The sequence below is a fragment of the Cornus florida genome, unplaced genomic scaffold (genome assembly GCF_030987335.1).
Source record: "Cornus florida cultivar Cherokee Brave unplaced genomic scaffold, ASM3098733v1 CherokeeBrave_3.0.0_Hap2_Chr10, whole genome shotgun sequence".
Classification (NCBI taxonomy): domain Eukaryota; kingdom Viridiplantae; phylum Streptophyta; class Magnoliopsida; order Cornales; family Cornaceae; genus Cornus; species Cornus florida.
The window spans coordinates 115,227,216-115,238,790 of NW_026775580.1; the positions used below are offsets into that span (position 1 = coordinate 115,227,216).

The window sequence follows — 11,575 nt, forward strand, 5'->3', positions numbered from 1 at the left end:
TTATACGATTCCCACAGACGGCGCCAAAGTGTAGGTGCATAATTTCGCTCAACCAATAATGATTAAGAAAAATAACACAACTCACTCAGTCAATAGTAAAAATAAATAAGAATAATATATGTCGAAGCGTAGAATTGCTTGATCCCTTTATTGGAGGTCTAAACCTCTATTTATATACAAAAGATTGTAAAATTATGGTAGGACTCGCTTTGCTTGTCCTCCAATTCTTTCTATATAAACATTCTTTACTAATAGAGTTCTTTCCATTGTCTAATTTTCCATACATAGAACTTGCCTTGTACAGAACTTCCTATCTCAGAATTTTCCTTCTACGGTAAATCCTTCAACTGGTAAGACTTGTGCATTCTTGGATAACTGGGCCGAACATACTTTGATCCGGCTGGGCTTGAGTAACGGACCGGATATTAAATATTAACAAGTTGGGCTGATGACCTCTTGATTCGGCCTTGATGGAGGTTGGAAAACAAATAACAATGGTCTTGGGCTAAAAATACACTCAATTTGGGCTTGAGCATGATGGGCCTTATATGCCCTTGTAATGTAGATATGTGTAGTGATGACGTGTACGCTTCTTATTGGAGGGAGTTTTTTTCCCTCCACAGTGGTGGTGATGGAAGTCGCGGTGGTAGTGGTGATGGAAGGCGGTGGAGGAGGCAACAGTAGTATATGTGGACATGGAAGGTGGTAGTGGAAGGCCGTGGTGATGGTGACAATGGGGGCGGTGTGGTGGTGGAATGCAATTTTTGGATTTGGAATATTAGGGTTGTTTGGGAACATGTTTTTAAAAAAACATAAAAATAAAAATTTACTTGGAAATGTTCATGGTGGAATAAATTTTGTTATTTTTTTATTTTTAGTGAATGACCTGAGTGAGTTATTTTCTTTCCAAATAAAAGAATGGGTGGAATGACATTCCACTTCTATATAATCAAGTAATATCTCATTTACCTTGTAAAGTTAAAAATTGAATGTTCTAACCCCATTCCATGTTTTACTCAAAAGAAAATTAAGTGAACATAACTTATTTATAAGCTTTTGTGCAATATAGTGCAAAATATTTCTTATTAATAAGCTTTTGTGCAATATAGTGCAAAATATCTCTAGTTCAATATTTCCAAGCAACTTACATTTGAAATATCATCAATATGAAGAATCAACACCAGCCGAGGTTGCGCTGAATTCAACTGAACTTTTCCAAAACTATGTGACATGCTGTAATTTAAAAACTTTGGCCTTGTTTGGTTCTATTCTCTGAAATAGAGAACTATTTTCACATAATTAGAAAGAGTGTTTCTGAAATTGGTGCAACTTTGTAGCTCTTTTTCATATAAGGTGTTTAGGAAATTGTCAACCAAACAAAAAATTTTCTTTTTAGTTTTTCTAATCTCTGATAAAGAGAACTATTTCAGTTCACTGCCACATTTGTTGGTTAATTATAATTTTCGTGTTGCAGTTTTTTTTCCAATTGAATTCTTCCAGTTTGGTCAATTTTATTTTATTATTATTATTTTTGGTCAACTTGCTTCTAACTTTCTATCTCCTTTTAAGTATAAAAAATCAAGGGTTACATGAACTTAATCTTGTATTGAGAGTCTTCTTCAAGTCTTGCAATTGAGGAGAAAAAAATAAATAAATAAGCGTAGGGCTACTGATTTATATTGGGTGAGCGGGAATGCCATGTCATCTTTGGGATCAAATTTGTAACATTAAAATAATAGTGTACTAAAGAACCTAAGCATCCGATAATGGTTCAACCAATAACAAAAGTAGTCTCACTGGACAAAATTTACATGAAACTGACCAAAGGTAAAACAACATGATGTAATTGTGGCTGAACCAGACAATTTGATCATATACAAAAACTGAGGTGCAGAGAGAAGCTATTTTCTTAGCTTGAACTCCACACATAAACTTGACCGGAACTTGTGGCCCCTGCAACTTTGTAAAGATGAGCATCAAAACGGGATTGAATTGCAGAAGCGTGTGGGCTCTCTAAAGTAGTGACAATATTTCTCTGAGCTACAGAGATAACATCAACTCCTCTTTTCATATTTGCCAACGTAGATAAATGAATCATCCCAACCCCATATTGCTCCACTGTCCAAGAGCAAATGTGGAAAAAGAAGAAGAAGAAGAAGAAATAAATATCAGCCTGTTAATAGTCTGTTTTCGTCTTATAAGCATTACCCAATTTATGGTTGAATACTAATTTATTGACAAAATGGCAATGTGCAGCATGAGATAAAAAAATACTTGTCCATCAGCTTATCAATCCAAGTAGTCTTGACAATAGAGCTGACAAGAACCACAGAACAGACAACACCAAAGTTCTTCTTTAATGTTCCCCATGAACAAAGCTTCTACTCATTTTAAAGCAATGCTATCAGGTTCATCATAAAGGCCCCATGATAGAAGGGCCAAAACTAAAAGTACACACATTTCCAAGCATATTCTGTTAAATTGAAAATTCAAACAATCGCAGCATTAGGATCACCAAAGACCACAATTGAACAAACATGCAAATCTTGTAAAATAGATTTGAATATCTTCTGAATCATCAAGAAGAAAACACTAACACCAGGGAGACACCATAAACTTACATAAATCTGTTTCTGTACGCTACCTGCAAAGGAAAAAGTCAACCAAGCACATTGATGTCAGGTTTCACTTCATCAGAGATGTGGTTGCACAGCGTGCTATTGCAGTGAGGAAGATTGGGATAGCAGAGAATCCGGCAGATATGATGACTAAGGTCATTCCTACACTCAAGTTCAGACACTGCTTGGACTTGAATGGTACTTGCAGTTGCTGAGGCCCTTACGGGCATATGGAGGCCGCGAAAGGAGTAACTGGAGATTGTGGAGCTTGGCATAATTCGAGCCAGGGTGGAGATTTGTGATATTGTGGCCTGAATTTGGTGCCGAGTCGCAACTTTGGGGGCTTGCCCCTGAGAAAAATTTTTAACCCGTTTTTTGCTCATGGGTCGTGGATCTTAATTAGTCTCTTGTAGCCCAATATATAAGGGCGCTTAGGGTTTGGAGTGGCGTAAGAGAGAGACTTTGAAATTCATACAGAAATAGAGTGAGGGGCTGGAAACTTGTAATCTCCGATTTTACACAGTGAAAACTTTCGCCGGATCCCAACCGTGGATGTAGATTGTTGCCGAACCACGTATAAATCTTTGTGTTCTTTGTGTGGCGTGTTTACTTTTCTATCGTGATTCTTGGTTCAACTTGGGTTCGTTGCGTTTGTCAAAATAGGATGTAAGTTAAATATAAAGATTATTAGCATAAGTTTATCTTCTGTGAATTAATCGTGTCAAAAAAGATCAAAAACCATCCTAGATAAGGAAGACAAGTTCACCAAAGATTAATGGAAAAAACTAATCAGTTTTATCAAAGTACATCAAGCATATTGTTTCAACCAAAAAAATAGTCAAATAAACATTTCCACGAAAAGCAATACCTGAATGAAGAGATCCATCTGCCTGTCTGGTTATGATGATATATCATAGATATATCATAATTAGCTCCACTTAGTAAACCAACTTTGCCATCAAAACTGCACAAAGTGATTGAAACATTAAATGTAACCACGAGTGAAACAATAAAAATGCCATTTAGAATCACAAGTTACTTTAGCCCTTTCATTTATTTTTCTATTTACTTTTATGGAGTGACAGAGTTTTGCTGGCATAAGCAACATAATCTATGCTAAAATGGAATTGATAATTCTACTATGTTCATGCTCAAAAGGCAGAAGATCCATATAAAATTCCCTCACAAGAAGCTAATACCTCATATAGATATTTTGGATTAAAGAACAACAAATTAATTTTAAATCAAGAGAAAATGAATGAAGTTAGAAGAAAAGTGCTTCAATGTCGTCAAAGATATGGCTGTAAAGTTTTATAGCATGAATACATCAGTTATAGTTTCATCAGTCTTACTTCAGATTTTGTGATACTATACTTGCAATACAAAAACTTCCAAGGTCAACTAGTGGAATCATACTTCAGTTTCACTCCGAGCAAATTCTTTGTGCATTTAGTATAGCATCTTAAAGAAGCATTACCATGTTTGAGTTTATTTTGGATGTACAAAGAGCTGGTATTTCAGCATGCATTCTTTTTTCCTCAATTTTCACCAATGTTCTACATTTATCGATGTGATTCATATAGCGTTACGCACCTTGCTATTGCAAGACAACTTCCAAAAGGTGAAAAGTAAGCAGATTTCACAGCCCTTTTATGGAAAACTGTCTTCAAAGGTTTTGGCTTATCTGCATCAATATTTCTCAAGTCCCAAATGCAGGCAGTCCTATCTGCAGAACTTGTAGCCATAATGTTAGTGTTTTCTGGTTTAAAATCTATTGTGTTGATCTTATTTTCATGCAAAATCCACAAGGTTAAAGATTTTCCTGCTCTTGCATCCCAAATACCGAGTCCTCCATAATCCTCACCCTCACCAAAATATAAGGAATTCACGTCATTCGGCTGGTGAGAAATAGAAAATATGCCATAATCACTGGAATACACAGTACCTGATCAAATTTCTTCTTCTCAATGTCCATCAATTGAATAAATCCATCATAGCATGAAGTAAACATCTGCAAACACATTCACAAGCATGACTAAGCATACAATATAAGAAAACCAGTCCACCATAACCAATATTAGTAATAAACTTAAATTGTATTGAGTAATTATCAGAAAATAAGTACAGGAATGCAGAAGCAAATTGAAGTCGCGTACTGCCATTATAGTTAATGCAGAGGATATTTTTTTAAAAAGTTAAAATTAAAAAATCTTGATGATATTTGCAAATATCTAATCTTATTTGTAATGAATAATAGAACTTTTCTTCTTCCATTTTCTTTTTCATTTTTTGGGTAGAATGGCTTGGGTGGGCTTTCAAATAGGTCATGATAGTACTTCCATATACATCCAAAACAAAATTTTCAAATGGGTCACTGACATTTGGTTGTCGGAACACCCACTGATGAGTACCTCCTCAATCCTTATTTTATATTCATACAGCTTTATCAAAGTACTGCAAATTCACACAAAAAGAGATGTAAGACCTGGAGGCAAGGAACATATGAAATCTAACAACCCATGCGTCCTGATTTGTGCAGCTGAAATCATAACACCAGCGAAATGAGACATAAAGGAAAAGTTTCATGCATAAGGAGTTTTTAAACATTTTCAATTCTAATGCTAATACAAAATTTATAAAATTTTGTGGTAGTTCAGCATCCTGGAAGCGTACGTGTGACCTCAGAACATTAACAAATGGGAAATGATGGCAAATTTTTCGGCACAACAACTTAACAAGTGATAGCTTTTGAATTTCTTATATTTTCTGTACCAGTGATAGTTTAACTGAGGAATCAGTATAATGTGGCTTGGAGAAGTTCAGTCTTCCAAATCGGCAAGATTCCTCAGTTATAAAATCTTTTTCTGATTTCCTATTATCTATAATCAGAAATCAAATAATTCCACATTAAATATTTTATGGAAGCTCAAGGTCCGATAAAGTATATGAATCGCTACAGAATATCAGAAAATAGAAAATTTTATGCATGATGAGTAATAGCTGTTGATAATTTTTATACGTTTAAAATGTCGCAAGTCCAAAGTCCAATCAAAATTTTTTTAGGGCAGCCCAAGACAAAAGCATAAGATGTTAGACTTCAAATTAGACAAACAAGTTGTAGACCTTAAACTCTAAATTCCAAGCAGAAATGCAAAAAATAGTACTTGACACTGAAAACTGTTGAATTGCAATCCCTGAAACTGATGCGCAATGAGGGCTGTACAGATAAATCCCATCTCCAATCTCCATCCTCCTCTCTAGCATCAACATTCCAAAGTCCAAAATTCCAAAAAAAAAAAAAAAAAAAAAAAAATTCCAAAAGTCCAACATCCCCAAAACTGTCACCCACAACAACCATTTTCATATCAGCCGGCGGAAAGAACCGAACAGAGGATATTCGCCCAGGCACAACCCGTGCTATACTCTACTCTTCTAATTTCAGTGACTCCAGGTTAAGAGAACCACTAACCCTAATTGGGTGACCTAATTTCTTATTTTCAGGCAATTCCACAATCAAATCACTAGAACCCTCATCAATCCCTTTGACCGAACAAGCACTATAACATAAATGGGACTTCTTAGAAACACCTCAATTGCTTCGATGAGCCCTTTGCTTTGTACGACTTCTTAGCAGTTGAGGAATTTGGCGGCATTCCTCGGTCCGAAGGGACCTCCGAATCACAATTGGGGTTTCAGTTTTCGGTTTCTTCTCGGGGCTAACTTTGTAAGATTTGCTTTGTACTCTGCCATATTAAATATATATATATGTAAGATTTGCTTTGTACTCTGCCATATAGAAAAATTAAATGATATTGAAACATATATATATATATATATATATATATATATATATGCAAATCTATTTTCATTTATAAAAGGAAAATATAGAGACCTTTGGCGCTTTGTTGCAGCGGAGAGTACATTGACTCTGGAATGGATCTTGAGACAAGCGATTATTTCACCATTACACTTGATATTCTCCAGTCTTTTACGCTCGAATTCGCTGAGTTTTTAAGGCGCCATGACAGAAACACAGTTGCAGAGAGGCATGGATCCAACATGGGACGAGTGGGGGCACGGCCCCAGTTGAATTTTTATATTTTATTTTTTTTAGAATTTATGAAGATATATCATCACTAAAATTACAATTTGTTCCGCTCAATTTTTTTTTTTTTTTCATTTTACACTTCAAATATTTAAGAATTTATGAAGTTCTTATTAAAATTATAATTTGCCACTAATGAATTTTTTTTTTTTTTTTTTTTTTTTGCATTTTATACTTTAAATTTTTTGAAATTTATAAAGAAAATTTTATTAAAATTAGAAAAATAGATCTACTATATAAAATTTGCCCTACAAATTTAAAGATAACCCCCTCACAAAATTTTGGGATCCGGACAAAGAAGTGACCGAGTGAGAAGTGCTTTTTCTAGTTTTAATTGTGCGTACTGGGTTGGAAAATTGGCGGGAATGAGATTTATTGGGAAAATTGCACTGGGTTGGACTCTCCAAAATTATATGGGGACGAAGCAAAGGAAAGCCTTGAAGATTGTATTGGATTGGGCTGTCCAAAATTATTTGGAGTTGAACAGATGTAAAGCCTGGCCCACACCTATTTGTGTATATATATGTCGGGAAGGGAATTATATAGTTTTTTTCTGTTTTTTTTTTACCTTGACAAGGATAAACTCACACAACAATTTCATCATATGGGGATTTTAACTCTAGACCTTGTATTTTGAAAGGTGAGACACTGAGAGCTACTCTATGTTGTAAAGTAATAAATCTGAAGCTCAAGTCCCATTAAATATAAAAATTGATGCGTGAAGTTTTTTTTGCATGTTGAATCGTTATTTTATGTATGTAATTATATAAATTTAGCTTTATCAAGTTCAAATTTTTGTAAATAAGACAAAAAGTTCGAATTGTGTGTGTATATCTCCATTATGAACTCAAAAAAAATATTTATATAGCGACTTCAATATTTATGTGCTAGTTCTTTGACTCTGTGCTAGCATATCCCAGTTAATTAACTTCCATTATACTCAATTTTAAACCGGTAATATTGAAAAATAAAAATGATTTTTAGTATACAACTAGAATTGATATGCTAAGCTGAATCCATTAGATGACGGTTTTGTTTCTCTTTTTTTGGATTAAATCACTTCAATGTTGAGATGAACGACTCAAAACTAATACTTTTTAAATAAATAAAAAATTCGGCATAACCTCCCCTAAAAATAGGCCTATCACAACCTGTTTAATTGCATTTTTAACCTGTCATGGCTCAAATTTCAAATTCACGGCAACAAAAGATAATGATACAACCAACTAATCTAGACAATGCTTCAAACTAGGATTATCCATCCATTCATCAACAAGTTGCATACTATCAAATCCCCATCCAAAACATCATCAATACTTTAGTTATATTACATGACAAAGTTCCACAAAATAATTATACATCTTTGCACTTCTAGTGTTTTACAAAATAATGGGGAATATACAAAGATACAAAAGTGGACTTCTAACGCCGTTCAAGCTTGAGGTGGGTTGTCATCCACCAGTTCCTTTCCAAGACCTGAAAAAATATATATAGATATAGGGGTGAGCATATAGCTCAGCAGGTGACACTTAAGACACAATTCTTGTGTCCTAGTGAATCCAAATAAAGCATAGGCCAATGGGAGATTGGGGACATGCGTTGAAGGGGAAGAATAATTACAAGTACAAGTCAAATTCAATCACACACAAATGCAAATGGAGTGAGATGCAATGCATGCTAAAGTCACTCCCCGTTTTCATTCTCAAAACCATCACGTTCAAAGTTAATGTAACCCCCTTTGGTAACCCCGCCGCGACGAAATGAGGATTGGCTACCGTCCCTAGGCCCTTGGTGACCCCGTGGCGCCGTCGAGGGGCCCGAATAGCTCAACCACGCTAGGGTACTCTCCCTAGTCCTCTCTAGGCTACATTAACCTCCGGCCCGTTGGTAACCCCGCAGCGACCGGGTTTGTCAAAACCAATTTTTTTTTTCCAAAACATTCATTCCCAAATCCCCATTTTCATTTCAAGACAACCACTTCCCTTTTTCATGCAACCCAATGAGATGTAGGCTCATGTCATGATCTCAATATAATGACAAATGGGAACTTAGCATAATAATAAATAAGCATGTTCTCATGGCATCATTATAGCATGTTAGTAACCTCAAAAAAAAATATAAACAACCATCACATAGACATACTTTTCATTCAACCATGTTATACACATTTACATAACTAGCATGTTGTCAATTAAATCATTTTAATCAAAATCAACAACAATTAAACATGCTATACCAAACATAGAGGAGCATGATTCATTATAGAGCAAGATTCCATGGCTTAAGATGTCCCTACCTCACAATCCAAGCCGAAATCCCTAGAATAGGTCCTCCAAATTCGAGCTCCAAGGAAGACTCAAATATGGAAATTGATAGTATGGACGCGTAAAGCTCGCTACAAGCTTCGTTTCGCCTCAAACGGTTCCTAAATCCGATGAAAGATGATTGAGTAATCAAACCTCAAAGTTTTTGTCTCCAAAATGAAAGAAAAAGAGAAGGAACCGAGAGGGAGAGAGAGCATACGGGAAAGAGAAAGAAAAGAAGATTTCTTGGCCAAATAAGTTAGTGGTGGGCCCCACTTGAAATTATTTTCCTTTTCTTTTTATTTTTTTGTCTCTAATTACACCACAAATACACAATTGCACCATACAAATGCTACATCACCACATAAATTAAAATGTAGGAAATGTAACTGGACCCAACCACAAACCCGAATGGTAAAGTGAAAAGACGAAAATGCCCTTGCATTAACGAATTTTCAGAAAATTCTAAAATGCTGAAAATTAGAATTATCACAATCTCCCCAACTTATAAGGATTTCGTCCCCGAAATCAAGACATACCTGAGGAAGAAAACAACGCTGGGTACTTGGACCGAACCTCCTGTTCGAGCTCCCAAGTAGCCTCCTCGACTCCGTGGTGTCTCCAAAGGACTTTCACCATTGGTATCGTCTTGTTCCTCAACACCTTCTGCTGAGTGTCAAGGATCTGAACTGGTCCTTCCTCGTAGGAAACATCCTCATCAACCCAACTCAAAATGTGAGATGGATCCGGCTCGTACTTTCGTGACATCGATACATGAAAGACATTGTGAACTCTGTCCATCTGTGGTGGTAAAGCAAGTCTGTAGGCAACCTCTCCTACCCGATCCAAAATCTCGAATGGTCCAATAAATCGTGGCGATAACTTGCCACTCTTCCCAAATCTCATCAACCCCTTCCGTGGAGAAACCCGTAGAAAAACGTGGTCTCCCACCTCAAAGGATAACGGTCGTCTCCACTTATCTGCATAGCTCTTCTGTCGGCTCTGAGCTGTAAGTAACCTCTGTCTTATCAACTTAATCTTCTTAGTAGTCTCGAGTACAATGTCGGGTCCTAAGGCGGTTGTCTCGCCTACCTCAGTCCAACAAACAGGAGAACTACAAGGTCTACCATACAACGCCTCAAATGGAGCCATCTGGATGCTCGCCTGATAACTGTTGTTGTAGGCAAACTCAATAAGTGGAAGGTGATCCTCCCAACTACCTCCCAAATCAAGTACACATGCCCGAAGCATATCCTCCAAAATCTGGATAGCACGCTCTGACTGACCGTCTGTCTGTGGATGGAATGTCGTACTAAGATGCAACGCTGAACCAAACGCTGCTTGAAGTCCTTCCCAGAACTTCGAAGTGAACTTAGCATCCCTATCTGACACAATGGTTACAGGGACTCCATGTAACCTTACAATCTCTTTCACATAAAATACACCAAACTTCTCTGCATCGTCTGTTGCCTTAATAGGCAAAAAGTGAGCCGTCTTGGTCAATCTGTCAATGATGATCCATATGGACTCATTGCCCCTTCGTGACCTTGGAAAACCTGTCACAAAATCCATAGCGATATGCTCCCATTTCCATTGCGCTACAGGTAATGGTTGTAACAAACCTGCTGGCCTCTGATGCTTGGCCTTCACCTGCTGACAGGTAAGGCATCTAGCCACAAACTGTGCAACATCATTCTTCATCCCGCTCCACCAATACTGACGTCTCAAATTGTAATACATTTTAGTACCACCTGGATGAACTGCAAAACGGGAAGTGTGAAACTCCCGTAGGACATCCTCACGACATACTGTGGGAACCACCAACAAACCCCTGAACCGTAGACCCCCATCTGCATGCAAGGCCCAATCTTTCACTGTCTCACCACTTGAGATCAAAGCGTGGATGGCATCTGAGTCCGGGTCCTGTCTCTCTGACTCAATCACTCGTACAACAAGAGTAGGTTGAGCCACAAGACTAAATAAGAATGCCGACTCACTGTAACCATCATCATCAAAACACTGTAATCCCATCTCTGCCAGATCTTCAAGCATCTTCCATTTCCGAATAGCTAAACTGGCCAAAGTTCCATGAGATTTTCGGCTTAAGGTGTAATACCCCTAATTTTAAAAGGATAGTCTCGGTATTTATTTATTTGTTTTAATTGTATTTTTTAATTATTTAATTAATTATTTGACTAATTGCTTATGTGTTTAATTGAATTAGGTATTACTTGATTATTTGATTATGTGTCTATGTATTATTTGTATTTGTCTATGTGTTAATTGTTTAATTAGATTATGTGCTTAAATGGTGTTTTGATTAATTGTAAATTAAATATTTTCTTTTCTTTTATTATTTTACTTTATTTTTCTTTTATGGTTATGGTTAGTAGTAATGGGCCAACCAATTGGGTCCCATGGACTACTTGGATAGGAGGTTGGATGTGTATGAATTATTACCCATGGATAATGTATGTATATATATAGATATATATTATATACATATATAAAAAGGAAAGTAATATTAATTATTTTTATGGTAACTTGGG

General features: G+C 36.3%; 1 long non-coding RNA gene and 1 pseudogene across 1 annotated transcript; both read right to left on the reverse strand.

Annotated features, from left to right (window-relative positions):
- Nucleotides 1-1,803: 1,803 nt before the first annotated feature.
- On the reverse strand, nt 1,804-6,541 carry LOC132278446 (DNA damage-binding protein cmr1-like; annotated as a pseudogene).
- A 1,464-nt stretch (nt 6,542-8,005) lies between these two features.
- Nucleotides 8,006-9,093, reverse strand: LOC132280039 (uncharacterized). The gene is made up of 2 exons (XR_009471439.1): nt 9,020-9,093; nt 8,006-8,199 (listed from the first exon to the last, which is right to left on the reverse strand). It is a non-coding gene; the product is annotated as an uncharacterized LOC132280039 (long non-coding RNA).
- Nucleotides 9,094-11,575: the final 2,482 nt, after the last annotated feature.